At 42.5% G+C, this 16800-nt stretch overlaps 1 protein-coding gene and 1 gene segment (V, D, J or C); one reads left to right on the top strand and one right to left on the bottom strand.

Annotated features, from left to right (window-relative positions):
* LOC126084627 (T-cell receptor alpha chain C region-like) overlaps positions 1-16800 on the bottom strand; it is a 682839-nt gene that overhangs the window by 12331 nt on the left and 653708 nt on the right.
* The window catches only part of DAD1 (defender against cell death 1), an 83557-nt gene that overhangs the window by 45467 nt on the left and 21290 nt on the right, over positions 1-16800 (top strand). The window contains exon 3 of the mRNA XM_049899234.1: positions 1-16800. This exon is cut by the window's left edge and continues 17188 nt beyond it; it is cut by the window's right edge and continues 21290 nt beyond it. The gene's annotated coding sequence lies outside the window, so the exon portion shown is untranslated.

Genomic DNA, 16800 nt, shown 5'->3' with positions numbered 1-16800 from the left:
AAAACTTGGGGATTTGTCCTCTGAAAGCACTGCACAAACCTTGTCCAGCACAGCCTCAATCATTTTCATTAGACTTGACCACAGGAGGAGACACACTGATAAATAACTCCCAGACAACAAAGGACTCCTTTAACCATGGAGCAGACCACACCACAGATGCTCTTGCTACTGTGATGCCATGCCAAATATATTCTCTGTCTATACAACTTCCCTTGATCATTTCAATAATACTCACATGGATGAACTACTAGGCTGGTCCCCCTTCCAAATATAAGTTTGTGGTTTCCTACTGATACACACAGTGAGGAAAGCTTTTGATAAAACCCTCCACCAATTGCCCCAGTGGCATCAGAGTGAGACAACAATCCAGGGAAAGACTTGCCAACTCTCCCAGAGCTAGAGGGTGTCTCTCTCAGCTGTCCTCAGAGCCCCTGAGTCTCATCTCGGGGCCTAGAGGCAGTGATGGGAGCTGGGGGTTAGGGACTGGAGAGCTACTCAACCCCTCAGTTACCCTCAGTTTTCCTTCAGCAGAGAAGCAGTGCAACAACTCCCCAAACCCCCTCCGAATCCCCCAATACCACCACCAACCTGTCTGCTTGGGACAGACGCTCTGAGGGTCTGTTACTCTTTTGCTCAGAGGATGGACAGCAAGACAGGTTTTATACTGTATTTTTCTGAAGCTGTTCTGACCTCCTTTCCTTGAAACTCTCCTTGTTTTCATCTTTCTCTTTCTATTACTCTCTCTTAGACGTTTCTCATTCCCAGCCTTCTTCCTATGGGAGGTCTGTGGATATCCCTGCCCTAGGCAAGACTCCAGGAAAGATTCAGGCCCTTCCTGTGATTAGTGCTTGTATCCTTCTCTCTTCATCTTGCTTACTTTGGACACATCATCAGGAAAAGCCAATTGCTGGAAAAGGACATCATGTTTGGCAAAGTAGAGGACCAACAAAAACAAGGGAAACCCTGCATGAGATGAACTAACACAACACCCACAACAATGGACTCACACATACCAACAATGGTGACGATGGCACCGAAGAAACCAAACCTGCTGCCATCGAGTCGATTTCGACTCAGCGACCCTAGAGGAGAGGAAGCAGACTGCCATGTCTTTCTCCCATGGAGCGGCTGGTGGGTTCAAACCACTGGCTTTTTGATTAGCAGCCCAGAACTTAACCACTGTGCCACCAGGGATCCTAGAGAATGGTATCAGAAACCAAACCAAACCCGTTGCTGTACAGTTAATTCCAACTCACAGTGAACATGTAGGACAGAGTAGAACTGCCCCATGGGGTTTCCAATGAGTGGATGGTGGATTCAAACTGCTGACGACCTTTTGGTTACCACCCCTAACTCTTAACCACTGCGCCACCAGGGTCTCTGAGAATGGCACAGGACTGGGCAGTCTTTCATTCTGTTACACATAGGTTGCCATGAGTTGGAGCCAACTAACTACAACAATCATCCCTCTTTACTACCTGGAAATGGGCCAAGGCAACCAAGCCCTTTGATTCCTATATAAACTTCCAATGACCTTGACTCAGACAGGGACCTGCTTCTATGAAGTCCTAGGAATACAAAACAGTCCTAGGAATACAGAGAAGAAAATTTCAGCAACTTCCACAACATTTTAGAAGGATGAGAGGGAACGAGAATCATCTCCCCACTTCAGAGGTGGGAAAGCTGAGGCTCCCAGAAGTCATGGTCTAGGCCACAGTCCTGAGCTGCGGTGGGGACCTAGCCCTCGGTTCCCTGACCATTGTGCACAGCTGGTTGTTACTCATTCACACTACACCGAGTCACAGAGTCAACATTAGCAAAAAGCTGTGTAGTTCTTTGGAGCTCAAGGTGGGAGTGAGGGGTTGGGGCCCTGCTGGTGCTCTGCACTGACCATCAGCATGGCCTTGGGCAAATGGCTCTGACTCTGGGCCTCAGTTTCCCTGCAACATAAGCAAGGTGTTCCCCCACGTCCCTTCCAGCTCTCACTTCTGTGGTCCTTTGTTAAACCTGAAACCCAACTTCAGGGAATGGTAGGGTCAGCTTTACACAGAGGATGGGAGTGTGGCCAGTGGAGATGCCAGGAGAAGGGGAGGGCAGAAGAAAGAAAGGACAGGCAAAGATCTGGGATAGCGATGTCTAAGAGCCCTGGATGTGGCATTGATGGATGCCCCCATCCCCACCCTGTGGAAATATGATAAGTAGTTGTCCAGCACTGGGGGTAGGGGTGAGGTGGGCGAGGTGAAGGAGGGTCATTTGCACAGGAGGACCGCAGCTCACTTACTTGGTGTGACCAGCACTTTGGTGCCCTTCCCGAAAGTTAATTTGTTGTTCCCGTAGTCACACTTTGGATAAGTGCATTACAAAAAGGCCCTGGTTTTGCCCACACTCTTCTGGGGGTACAGGTCCTTCACTGTACCTCTAAAAGCTGCAAACCTAGGAAAACTGATCCTAAAGTTTCCTTTGTAACTGGTGGCAACAGGGCTTGAAGAAGCCTCTCTAGTGGGCGTAAGCAGCACTAGCCCCCTCGCTACCCACTGGCCTTCATTTTCCTCATCGCAGCTATCAACAAACCCAGCCTCTGCCTGTTTCCTCTGGGAAAGAGAGTCTTTACAAAACTTGGTAGAAAACACTGCCTCCTCCACAGGCAGGGTGGGTGTAAAAATTTCTAAAGATACCAGGGAGGAGGCCGGCATTTCCCCACCTTATCTGCCATGCCTGAGAAGAAGGCACCATTTTCTTGGAGACATGTGCAAAAATGTACTTTTCACTTTGCCAGAAAGAGTAGGAACAAGAGCATCTTCAGCACACTGGGGGCCGTACACGCTAACAACATGGCTTAGCGTGACTCAGTCATCGTGTTTTCTCAGGCTGAGCAAGAGTCTTGGGTGACTTATGCCTGACTCATTCCTGCGTCTATCCTCACGTCACTCAAAGATGCTCACTGCCAAGGGGACTTTTTGTTCCTAAGAAAGTCAAACATCTCAGCAGATAAAAGACTCTAATCTTTTCCCAGAATCACATGGTTGAATCGTGCCATGTTGGCACATTCACATAAAAATTGTTATTAGGCTTTTAATATGAGTGTTTTGCTTTCTCTAATAAGTCTGGAAGTTCTTTGCAATCAGAGGTCATAACTTAGGTTTCTTCATTTCCTTTCTCCCTCCTTTCCTCTTTCTATCTCTCTCTTTCCTTCCCTTCCTCCCTGCTTACCTCCCTCCTCTCTCCTTCTTCTCCCTCTCCCCCTTTCCCCCTCTTCCTTTCTTTTAAAACCAACTATGGTTCTTGGCTTACTTGATAACCATTTACTGCATTGAACTGACTGTTACTATGCATAATTCTGGGGATAAGGAGGACAGTTTTGAGAGAGGTTAAAAGCTAAGTACACTTTGGGTAAATGTAAGCTGAAAATCTAAGTGCTTAGGCAAAGAAAAACCAAGGAAGCAATTCTAACAGAGACAATAAGGAGGCAGGATAAAAACCAAAACATTGTGAGGCTCATATTGACCTTCAGCAGAGTTCTGTGTATATAAGTATATAAATTAAACCCAATATTGGGGGTAGGACTACACATTTCTGGAGATCTGACTTACTTGGGATGACCAAAAGTTGAGTGCCAGTTCCAAATATGAGTTTCTGTAAGCCTGTGTTCACACTCTGACATAACTCTTTACAAAATGGTACCCTGCAACTGGGCCATAGCATGGGATTCCTAAATCACACACAAATTAATTACGAAGTATGTGTTTGTGTGTGCATGCATGCACCAAAGTGGGAAGAGGCATATCGTTTAGCTATTCAACTTTCATTTTCCTAAGACAAGATGACAAGGAGTAAGGTAAAACCCAACAGGAGCACCCATTTTGGATAGAGTGGATCATATCAAGAATGCTACTAACATTCATGCTGAAAAAAGTCATTCATACAATCACAAAGTTTCAGTTCTAGGTGGGGCCTATGGTAGTTTTATCCATCCATACGTACTGTTTATCATATTTTTCTTGCATGAATGATGTTCATGGAGGCTATCTAGTGCAGTCTTATCATTGCCAATTTCTCTTCTTATTGAAAAGGTATTCAAAACCATACAAAAAAAAATAAACTAACAAAAAAAACAAAAACCAATTCAATGAAAACAGAAGTCGCTCAACTATAATACAAATCAGGTTATTTTATGGAACTTACTTGCTTCAACAAACAGCCTTGTTCCTGTCCCAAAGACAACTCCGAAGCCCACAGAATTTCCCACAGTGATTTGTACTGCAACAAAATGGACCATTTCCTTCTCCTTCCACTTTTATATCACAGCTGAGGAGCAGGCCCAGGGGCCTCTAGTAAGGTGCTAGTAATAATCAGCACCTTTAAAAAATTCCCTCATAATATATATATATATATATATATATTTTTTTTCCCTCCTGTTCATGAAAATATCTTGCACCTCTGACCTATCAGAAGGTCAACCAAACAGTAATCACAGAATAAGGCCTGGGGAATAGGATCCCCAGGTTCTGGTCCCAGCTCTAGCTCTCACTGACTTTATGGTATGGGAAATTCAGCCAAAGTCTTTGGGTCTTAATTTCCTTATTAGAAAAATAAAGAAGTCTGAACTAAAGCTCCCTTTTAGATTTAAAGTTCTATGATCCAGCAATGTCCAAAGTGCCTTCAATGTTGCATTTTTCTATAACTCACAAACAAGTCAGATACTTGCGGATCAGTTATATCGGTGACTGGTTTACCTGGGGAAAATACAAGAAACAGTGAGTGAAAGGGGGAGTCAGAACAAGGGAAGTGGCTGCTGCCAGCTCCTCTCTTGCCTCTCGCAAATGTGGTAAATGCTCCTAGCAGCCCCCACACTTTTTGTTTCTTTGTTAATAAGGTAATAGAATCCTTTAGATTAATTATTATGGGGCATCAAAGTCAAGATTTCCTGGAGCTCCATCTCTAACCATTGCAATATCTAAGAATATCTAAGATAACTCATCATCTCTCATTTCTGTGTAAGCCCAGGGACAAGAATACACTGTAGTCTGTGACATTGTGTAGTAGAAAGAGAAGGGCTTTGAGATAAGAAAGGCAGAATTGGGTTTGAATTCAGACTCTTCCCCTCATTAGTCATGGGATCGTGGGCAATTGCTTATCTGAGCCTCAGTTTCCTCACCTGTAAAATGGGGATACTGTCCTCTATAGAATTGTTCAAAGATAAGCAATACTGTATATAATCCACCTAGCATCATACTGGCACACCACAGGCACTTCAATGGTGGTTATTATTTCTATTTTGAGTTAGATCATTGATTAACCAGGTTATTTCCTTAGGGTTATAGGATTTTTAATGAAATACCCACAAGTATCCCAACCCTTGAGCCGCATAAACCTGAGGAGGCTCAGGAATAAGATTCTGGAACCACCACAGGGTTTGAATGCTTAAACCTCCTCATTTAACACTGAGAAGTCTGAGGCACACAGAGCGGGATGACTATTCAAAATATTACACAGTCATTTGGGGCCAAATAAAACCTAGAACACTGGACTGAAACCAGGGGCCTTGGGCTTTTTTCTCTGTATTTCATGGAATCTTCTTGGACAACATTTAGCATAAAGCGACGCTCAGCCTCTGAAGCGAACTGGATCTGGCTGATTTGGAGCATGGATTAAGTGACCTAGAATATCTTTCCCCCTGTGCTTTTCTGAACCAATGGCAGTGGAACAGAAAGGATCATGGCCACATAATTCTCTGCTCTTCTGTTTTTTTTCCTCCTCTCTGGGGCTCCCTTTTGCACAATTCTAGTGCTAAAAACTCTAAAGTTGGATACAGCTGCTGTCAACCAAGTATCTTGGGAAAAGTCTTAAAGGTTTGCTAAATCCCACCCTGAAGAAAATATGTTTATGTCATCTTTGAATACTTTCACTAATTTATTTGAGTACCACAATACTTAACTACCTCAGCACGAGAGTAAATTATACATAAGATACAAATCACAAAAATGGCATTTCCTTTTCTCTTGTCTCCAGAATACATTTTGTTGTTGCCATAGAATTTCACACTTACTCAGCTCCACTTTGAGTCGGGTCCCCATTCCAAAGGTGAGTCTGTTTGCTCCTCCTCCGAGTCCCACAGTGTCTGATGCCTGACAATAAACCCCTTTCTGCCACTTCATCCCTCTTCCTGATTTACCTTAATGAGTTAGAAAATGCTGAAGATTTAATAAAGATATTTGACTTAACCAGATAAGAAAAAAGCTCCACCTTCCAACGGAATAGATTCACAGATTGTTGGTGCTGGTGGGGGTGGGAGGCAGAGAGATTATCTGGACTTACTTCCCAGTTTACAGATGAGAAACTGAGGCCCGAAGGCAAGAGACCTGCTCCAAATTGTACAGCTAGTTGGTAATGCAGTTAGGACCAAAAGCTGGGTCTATCTGATTCTCCCCCAAAAACAACCAAACCCGTTGCTGTTGAGTTGATTCCGACTCACAGTGACCCTATAGGACAGAGGAGAACTGCTTCCTAGGGTTTCCAAGGAGCGCCGGGTGGGTTTGAACTGCTGACCTTTTGGATAGCAGCCAGGGCTCCACTTAATTCTCAGTGCAGTGTTTTTCCCTTTCCACCACACTCTTGAATGTATTGTGGCATTTACTTACTCTCTTCTTCCCTTTGGCTTGGACACTTGATTTCTTAGGGTGTTTAATTTCAACTAAGCAAGCATTTATCAAGTACTTACTTTGCAAAAGGAACCATATTAGACACTTCAAGTGATAGAAGAAGACTCTCTGCTCTCCAGGGTCTTTTGGGCAGGCGGATATTCTCAGTAGTGAAAAATTTCTGTAGCTGTATGTGTTGCATATTGCTAAGTATATGGACATAAAGGGAGAGAGGAAGGTGAAGGATGCTGGGGGGAGAGACCACAGTCTAGGTGTTACACTAGAAGCCAGGCTATTTCTGGACAAGCCAGTTTGTCCTAGTCTTCCAGGGTGTTAGTCTCTACTCTGTACTGTCCTAGTGGTTAGTTCTACTGTTATTTCCAACACTTCAGTTAGCAGTGTTCATCCTTAAAAGTCCCTCATGGAGGCTCAACCTTAAATTCATGGAATGTCAACTGAAGAAACAAGGATGACGCAATCCCCGGGTTAAGCACAGCGAGTACATGCAGAAGCCTTAAACTGGATGAGAGGAGAACAAGGATGGAAGGGGGCAATATTTACCTGGAGAGACTAGAAGCACAGTCCCCTTTCCAAAAGTGAGTTTGCCGTATCCTGAATTCACACAATAGCAAACCCCTCTACAAAAATGACATGCAGTGTTGAGCTTTTCAACCATGATCTACTCAGGGAAGGGGAAAGACAACCATCATTTATGGAGAACCTATCATGTGCCAAGTGGGTTAACAATTTATATGTATTACATTAACTCCTTCAGGTCACAACTGTGCCATGAGCTAGATATTATGAATCCTTATTTTACAAATGAAGAACAAGTGGTCTGAGGCTAAGCGGGTTGGCCTGGCACTCCTAACAAAGACACAAAAATCCTGGGTACATAAAACATTTTAGCATAGAACAGATAAATCTTATGAGGATCTATAAGAGAAGAATCTTCCTCCTTGTTCTTTCTAGAATGGGATTGCAGCTGTATTGGGGCTAATTCTCTTGCTAGAACGGACTTCAGAACGCTAGGTAACAGTGATCCCCCTAAACTGCAGCTCATCCTCCATTACACAGTCATTTCTGGAGACATGAAGACATTTTCCCCTCAGTCCTTCTGTCATTCCTCTGATATCCCACTTACCAGGCCTGACCAGCAGTCTGGTACCACTCCCAAAGATCCATTTATAGCCTCCATCTTTCCCACAGTGTTTCTTAGTCAGTCAAAAACACTCCCAAGCTCGTGCATCCTTTTCACATTTGAGATCTAGAGATATGGCCCTTTCACCTATAAAGGTGACTACATTTCAGCTTTCTTTTTTCCTTTCCACATAACATACAGGCCATTTGACTTAAATTTGGGGTTTTGCTGTGCAACACTTAAAACGAAGTCTTTACCTACTCAATCTCTGGGTCTCTCACCATCAAACTGATGATTTTCAACTCCTGTTTATTTGACAAATATACCTAGCCCTTCTTTGATCTCTGTTACAGTTATCAGTTTTTAGATTCCTGCCATAGTGTCTCCTCTAATCTTCACTTCAATCAATCTGAAACTTCCGTGGAATCTCACCCAGGTCATTATGAGTGACAGCTTTCTGCTCCCCCTCCAGCTAACTCATTTAGTAGGCTCAGTGGCTCAGCAGTAGCCTTGTTACTTACTTGAGTCCTGTTCTGCCCCCAAAGCCAAGCCTCCCTCTGATTAAAGAACACCCACTCTGCTTCAGGTCTGGTAAAAAACATCATTCTTTAGTTCTTATCCTTCACAAATCTACATTCTCCATTCGCCTCACAGGCAATATCTTTATTTTTTTTCTATTAAGAAAGAACACATCTTGAATAGGACAATGTTATTAAAATGTTAAGAGATGCATGAGGGATCCTTATAAAAAACCAAACCAAACCCACTGCCGTCGAGTTAATTCTGACTCATAGCAACTCTATAAAAAGAGCAGAATGGCCTCATAGGGTGTCCAAGGCTGTAAAGCTTTATGGAAGCAGACTGCTACATGTTTCCTCCACGGAGTGGCTGGTGGGTTTGAACTGCTGACCTTTTGTTTAGCAGCCAAGCTCTTAACCACTGTACCACCTGGGCTCCTTTCAAGTCACTCTACTTCAGCAGAAGAGAGAGTGCTTTTTACCAAATAGCCTACAGCTACATGAAAAGAGCTAATTTATTAAGAACCTACACATTCTCTTCATGTTAAAAGAATTATACTACCTGACCTAGCATTTTTTGTTTTTGTACACTTGTGAGAGCCGAAATTCGGCAGGACCGCCTTGTTTTTCTGGGTCTTACAAGTTTTCTGCCTTTGACGGGGTGCGGTCTTACCACTTTTCTACCGCTCATTTTAGTGGAAATTATTTTAAGTTTTCCTTCTCCAATGGGTTTCTGCCTTACACAGGTTCTGGGTTTTGCAGGTTTTAATGTAATATTGTAAAAAAGGCATATAGCATTTAATAATTTACAAAATATTTCCATGTGCATTAAGTTATTTTATCTTTAAAATAACTTATGCAGTAATATTAATGTGTTCATTTTACAGCTGAAGAACTTGTGGCCCAGACGCACTAACCAAGCCAGGTTGTAGAAGAAATGGAAGCGTTCAGCCAAACTTTCTGCCTTGTTTCTTTGGGATTAGCTCTCTGACTGGGCTGTTTCAGTCTGTTATTTTTAGTTCATCTACGTGAATACTTTACACCACAGCTAAATCGTTCTATCCTCTGTGCTATTTAATATTTTTTTTCTACATCAGAACGCATTTAAGTCTGCATAAACCATTAATTTCTTGACATGTGGGCCCTACAAATACTGCAATAAGTTCAACGGGCCTCAGTAGCCACATTAAGCCTCCTACTTCAGTGACACATTACCTACTTACTGGGTTTTACTGATAATCTTGTCCCACTCCCAAAGATGAATGTGTTATAAATCACAGCACTGAGCTGCTTGACAAAGATGCCCAAGCTACACTGATAATAGATAAATGTGATTATCACACATCTATCCTCCCTCGTGGGAGCTCTGGCTGGGATTCCCCCTTTTTTATTACTGGAATAAAGACTAAGCCAGGGAATTAAGCCTGTGAAAGCCTCTTTTCAGGGCACTCTAGTAGTAATGTAGAAAAAAGCCTGTGCAGAGTCCAAATGATATTCTCTAGACCATCTGACACTTATTTCCTCCAAAAAGGTTTATGAAATTTTACCAAGTAATCTCATTTTACTAGCCAGAAGATATCAGCTCTGATCCCCATTTTTATATAGGAATCAACATACCTGTACACAATCTCATTTTACCTATGTTTAGCAAACTGCCTATATCCTTGAATGGAATCTTTATCACTTTAATTTAGTTAAAAAAACTGTGAGCATTGAGTGGGACATGGGATATGGTTGGAGTACTAGGGATGGGGAACGGCATTAGTTTTTCCATTTTCTTTGAACGGCTTGCCTCATTAAACTCCAATACTTCCAGAGTTAAAGAACACGAAGACATTTAATCACCTGTGCAATATATAGCTACAGGACAAGTACAAGAACTATGGTCAATAGTAACAAGGTACTTACTGGGACTCACTGTTACGGTGGTTCCCTTTCCAAAGATCAGTGCATTCCCTGCTTGATAGGCACAGTGAAATGAGACCCTGCAAATACTTCCTGGGTGCTCACCCACTCTACCCTGTGTAAAACTATAAACAATGGAAAGTTAAATTTTATCCTTGCCCTCAGTGAGGAACTCAATGGATTTTCCATGTTTGGGTATACAATAACAAAGCTCACTAGTTTCATGAGAAGGAGGGGTAGATGGTGGTAGGTTCTCCACTCACTCCGGAACTACTCACTGAACATCTCCAATGTATAAGGCACTGCCCTAGCCACAGCGGATACAGAAAAGAGCAGCTTGGACACAGTCCCTGCCCTCATGGTGCTTATAGTCTAGGGAGAGCAAACAATAAACAAAAATTACATAGATAATGTAATATCAAGTGAAAAATCAAGCTGGATAAGGAGATAGCAACCAAGTGGTGGCATATTTCGTGGCTTGTTCAATTAGCTGGGCAGGAAAGGCCCCTCTGAAGAGGTGACGTATAAGTGAGGTCCAGGCATGGGAGAGTTAATCATCACCCCCACTTACAAATGAGCAAATCAAGGGCCTGAAAGATCAAAGCCTGGCTCCAAATAACATAGCATGTCAACAGTGGACACTTAGATCATATCTTTGCTCTGCTAAGGTATTAGTTCTAGCTCTACCATGCAAATTCCTGGTTAGAAAAGATAAAGTAAGACAGAAGCTCTTAGGATGTTATCTGGGCAATCGGACACTGACACTGGTCGTTGAAGGCATCAAGGTTGTAAGAGGATGCCTACTGGAGCAGCTTGGACAACTTGGAGAGAAAGTATTGGCATCTCAGATGGGGCTTCTCTGATGGACCTGGTACTGAGCTGAGGGGACCTCTTCCATTCACTTCCCTATGAAGCTTGAAACAACACACTTACCTGGCAGAATGAACTCTTACAATTAGAATGGGGAAGGTATGGACAATGCTCTGTTCCCCGTGAAACGTAGATGAATCGAGGGCATTTAGAAGTCTATGTAGATTTACAAGAAACTTTGCTACTTGTCTTAGTAACTAATAGAATTCAGAATTCATGGCAATACTTACTAAATTCCACCTTTAACATGGTCCCCCTTCCGTAAACCACCTTCCGATCTACCCCACTGTGATCTATTTCACCACAAAAACCAAAGGGTGCTTCATTTTCAAGCAAAAGAATTCTCCCAAGGTTCTCTGACTTGGTTGAACCCCAATCCAACATATCCCAAGCACATATTTAGGTACACTCAAGAATATCTTACACATACACTCTTTGGAAAGGTAGGAACCTTCAAAAACCATTTCCTACAAATTCCCAAACTCACACATTTCTCTCCTAAACTCTCAGACAGGCTTTTGACCTCCAAGGAAGTTCTTGGTTATTGATTCTTGTGTTCTCTTTTCTCATGATTAGAAAGGTCCACCTTATATCAAAACTCAACTTTTTCTCTGCCATAGCCAAAGCCCATTAAGCTTGCTCCTCTTTAAGTTTACCCTAAATGGAATTTTTCATAAAATCTGACTTTTTAAGAATCATGAATCATCTGACCACCCCATATTTTTTTTCAAAGAGATTTCACATATATTATCTCATTTGAGTCTCACAAAATCCCTTGGGCTAGGCAGGGCTGGAATCATAATCTCCATGTTACAGATGAAAATGGCCACAGAGTTGGCAAGCAGTTGAGTCAGGGTTCACATGGTCTTTTGGCTCCTAGTTGAATGCCTTAATAATTTATTTTGTACAGTTTCACATGTTGATCATATCACCCTTTCTTTTAAGTATCTCTCCTTTCCTTATTCCCTCCTTCAATAAAAAAAGACAATATCATCAACAATGAAAACAATACCCCCCCTAAAAAAACCCCAGCTTAATCTTTTTTCAGAGCAGTGTATTTTTAATCCTCATACTCTCTCTGTGAGCCAGGAGATAAGGGATACCAATATTTCAGCTGCATTAATTGGGAGAAATGAGGGCCAGAGGAGGTAAATCATAATGATGGTTATAAAGGCTGCAGCCTGGTTCAGACAGCAATACATTGAACCTTAGAAAATGTGCATCCTTGCCCTACTATTGTGACAATGTTCAAATCACTTAACCATTTTGGATGGAGAGAATCATTCCTTTCCACCTTCCTCTGCCTCTTGGGATAATCAGATAAGACATGAGGGAAAAATAAGGAAAGCACCTTATTTTTTCCCCTTCTCTTAAGAAGACAGACCCTAGAAAACATCAAAATGCAATATTCTTTATCTTCATAGAATTTGCACATACATATATGCTTATGGAAAAGGGCAACACTAAACATTTTTGAGGCAAGTTTAAGAAAGATTAATTTGGGCCAACAGAGCACATTTAATTTAAAATTGATGACTAGGTTCCTTTTCAATGCTGAAAACAGAATTGTGGCTCAAGCCCTGGTACTCACTTGGCTTGACTAGTACCATTGTTCCTCCTCCAAAAGTTAGCCTGTTGCTTGCAGTGTTGATCACACAGTGGTTTGAGGCCCAGCAAAAAACCACAGAGACCCACCTCTTTGGCAGCAAGGGAGAATGAAGAAAACTAAAGACACAATGGAAAGATCAGTCCAAAGGACTAATGGACCACAACTACCACAGCCTCCACCAGACTGAGTCTGGTACTAGATGGTGCCTGGCTACCCTCACTGACTGCTCTGACTAGGATCACAACAGAGGGTCCTGGACAGAGCTGGAGAAAAATGTAGAACAAAATTGTAACTCACAAAAAAAGACCATACTTACTGGCCTGACAGAGACTGGAGAAACCCTGAGAGGTTGGCCCCCAGACAGCTCAGTAATGAAGTCACTGCTGTGGGTTGCCTTTAGCCAAAGATTAGACAGGCCCATAAAACAAAACGAGACTAAAGGGGCACACCGGCCCAAGGGCAAGGACAAGAAGGCAGGAGGGGACAGGAAAGTTGGTAATAGGGAACCCAAGGTCAAGAAGGAAGAGTGTTGATATATTGTGGGGTTGGTAACTTATGTCATAAAACAGTATTTGTACTGACTTTTTAATGAGAAGCTAGCTTGTTCTGTAACCTTCATCTAAAGCACGATAAAAACAAAACGAAAACACAGAGACTAAATCACACTTGGTAGATACATGACAAAGGGCCTTTCCTATGCCTATGACAGAGTGGAGGGGTTGCAATGTTCAGAGCAATCCTATCTCCAAGTGCTGTGCCCCGTTTATAGAGCTGGAACACTTCGAAGGCGACATGCATTTGGGACTAGCCCATTCATAAGTTTACTCACATCCCTGCTTTGGCTATTTGGACTTGACTCTGTGAATGAGGATAATAGTTCTCAGCCATAACCTCATTCAGGGGCCCATTTGGTCATCTTTAACCCATAAAGGACCTGTGAACAGGAAGCCCTCTAAGCCCTTGGAACCTTCAGGGTCAGGCTGTTCATACATCCAGAGTATAAATGTTTGACAGACATGCTCATACACACAGGTATGTACTTGCTAACAGGGTTGCTCCATTCAATTTAGTGCCCAGGGAAGGCCCCAAAGAGAGAATGGATACTTGAGTCCTGGGTCCGCCCAGGCCCTCCGAGCTGCCCTACCACTGTGCATTGTGGATCAGTCTTCATTTCTTTGGTCAAAGCTTCAGATCCTTCAGCTACTCTAGAGCCCATCTCATGGTGAAGCTAGCACTAAGGAAGGGGGTAAAGGGGCTTCTTGGGGAAAGAAGAGAATACTCCCCAGGCTCCTGAGGTTTACAGAGCATGATGGGAGAGGTCATTCTAGATAAGAAAGGAGTACAACAGTCAGCAGAGCCTCTGACAGGGAGAGTGCCAAGAAAACGAGACCTCATAAATCTGCCCTCCAATGTGGCTTGCCCACGGGTTAAGGCCAGATCCTCCCCCAAGTATTGAGTATGGGGCACATTGGGTGTTTGGGATGTCTCACATGCTCCTTTGCCTTTGGTGGGAACCAACAGTCTCCTCTGAACCTTTTCTACTGAGATTCTTGGGTCCCTAAAAGGGACCTAAGGTCGTCTTGACATATCCCTCTGCTTCCCCTTCCCAGTCTACCAAGAGGGGTCATACACATATTCCTTTCTTATCAAGGCTAAAGATGTTCACCCATTTCCCCTCTCAATTTCTTCATAGTACTGCTTCCCTGGAGAAGAAAACCACTTACTCACCGGGCCACACAGTCAGCTGAGTTCCTATTCCAAAGTACAGCCTTCCCAAGGGTGAGCCTCTATCGACACAGTGCTGGTCTCCTTTACGTGAACCTGGCACTCCTGTGTCCCATCGTCTCTCTCGCCTGCCCTGGGGCAGAGGGCTGACAATTCTTTAAATCTTTCTCTTGGGCAGCTGGCAGTCTAGGCTGGGTAGTCAGTCCTCAGAGGCTCTATCTCAAGGGACAAATGATCTATGGTAACAATAGTCTTTCTAATTCAGAGTCCCCTCCCATCAGAAAGCAATTACCTGTCTTTTTGAGAGTGTTTAAATTAAAAGGAAATTAGCTTCCCTGGCCCTATCTCCCAGTATAAAAGCCTGCTCACTTACTTGGATTAACGCTATGTGTGGATCCCTTTCCAAAGCTGAATCTGTGAAAACTTTGATAGACTAGCTCTATCCTTGCAAAATCACCCCATTTCCCCAGCATTCAACCTCTGGTCCTCCCTCCAGACATTTCCTTTATCTTTTCTTTCTTTCTTTTTCTTCCTGGTATCTCTTATTTTCCAATTTTACTGCATTGGGAGTCATACCCCACCCTCTTCTAGACATAAAAATCCCAAGAAGGCTTTAGCTCGTGAATAATTTGATGACCTATTTCTTTGGCTATAAAATGATAAAAATAGAAGAAACAGGTTGGAGCTCACCTTTTCATCCTCTAGGCTTGAGTCATGGGATCTTAGCATTTAGAGTTGAAAGGGAGCCCAGAAATGATTCAGTCCAATATCTAAATGGCATAGAAATCTCTTTTACAATACCCCGATGGTTAGCCTTAAGGATCTAGTGTGAAGATCTCCAAGGAAGAAGAGCTTCGTACTTCACAAAGCTGCCTTTCCACGGCAGGAGAGTTCTAATTGTTTAAAAAAGGTTTTATGGGAGGCTGGGACACATCTCCTTTCATCTGCTGGCTTTGATTTTGCCTTCTGGGCTAACCCCATCCCTCATCTACATAGCAGTTCTTCAAATATTTGAAAAGAGTTGTATCTCTTAAAGTAGTCTGGTGACATCGTCTCTCACTCTTTTTAGAGCTCCAAGATTATTTCAGATAGTTAGTTCAGTTTTTATCTGATCATGAAGCTTGTACCTTCCACGATTTTAACATTGTAAAGGCATACTTGAGGAGGAGAGCCATTTTGGGTGGAAGAAGAGGTGTGGGAAACAAGCAAACTGAGAAGAGAAGACTTTTTGGAATTGAATTACTGAACATGTCCTAGGTGAAATGGTTCATAAACCTACCCACTGTTTCGTTTAAAATTATTCTGGTGTTCTCATTTTTACTTACTTGCTCTTATAATTACTGTAGTTCCTGCTCCAAAGGTCAGCTTGTAGTTATCAGAGCCACAGTGCTATGTTCTCCTACACAAACATTATCAACACCATAGTTTAGAGACTGGGCTGGGGAGAAGGCGGGGCTGGCTTGTAGCTTAGCTTTTTCCCTCATGTGATATATGGGCCCTTGGGTAACTATTTTAACCTCTTTACTTCGTCTTTAACCTTCACATCTGTGGAAATGGGGATGGTAGTATCTGTCCCAGAAGGTTGTTATGAAGGTTAAATGAGTCAAGGTATGAGAAGTATTTAGCACAGTTCTTTTCACATAGTAAGTGTTCAATAAATGGTAGTTACTAGATTATCATCAAGAATAATTCTCTTCACTAATATATATATATATATATATAAAACATTAATTTGTTACATCTCCTCTCTGAAATTCTGGACATTCATAGATACTTTAAATTCAGCTTGTAAAATTTTAATAGATACAATTTCGGAAATTTCCTTGTATAGGATACCATCCCAAGAGCATGGATGGTAGTATCAGAATGTTTACTAAATCATAGGATTAGTTTACTGTATTTTATATCTGTTCAACAGACATAAGAACAGGGGATGATAGAATGTTATGAGTGAGGACCCAAAACACACAATAGAAGAACCCAAATAAATGTAGAGCAGTAAAAGGAACTTAGTATAATGAGTTGGAGACTTTCTTGTAGACAACTATAACTTACTTGGCTTTACACTGAGTTTGGTCCCAGATCCAAAGAAAAATCTGTTGTCATTATACACCGTGTTTGCTAGCATTACAAAAAGTCCCCTGGGACTTCCTAAAAGGGAGGTGTGGTATCCAGAGATGACTAAGCAAGTTTGGCTAAGACTAACCCAGTCCCACTAGTTCTTTGCTATTTCCCCAGAAAATTCGAGAACCAAAGTGAGGAATGAGATGAGAAGAGACATTCATTATCAGAGACAGACAAGATAAGGGCAACTGATTTTCTTCAGTGGTTTTATCGATTTCTTTTCCTTAGTTTTCTGCTTGGGTTCATTCTTGTCTCCTCAGTGCTCCATAC

The sequence above is a fragment of the Elephas maximus genome, chromosome 10, assembly GCF_024166365.1.
Source record: "Elephas maximus indicus isolate mEleMax1 chromosome 10, mEleMax1 primary haplotype, whole genome shotgun sequence".
NCBI classification, from domain to species: domain Eukaryota; kingdom Metazoa; phylum Chordata; class Mammalia; order Proboscidea; family Elephantidae; genus Elephas; species Elephas maximus.
Note: the sequence above shows the minus strand (reverse complement) of the source record. Positions and strands in the feature narration are given on the sequence as shown.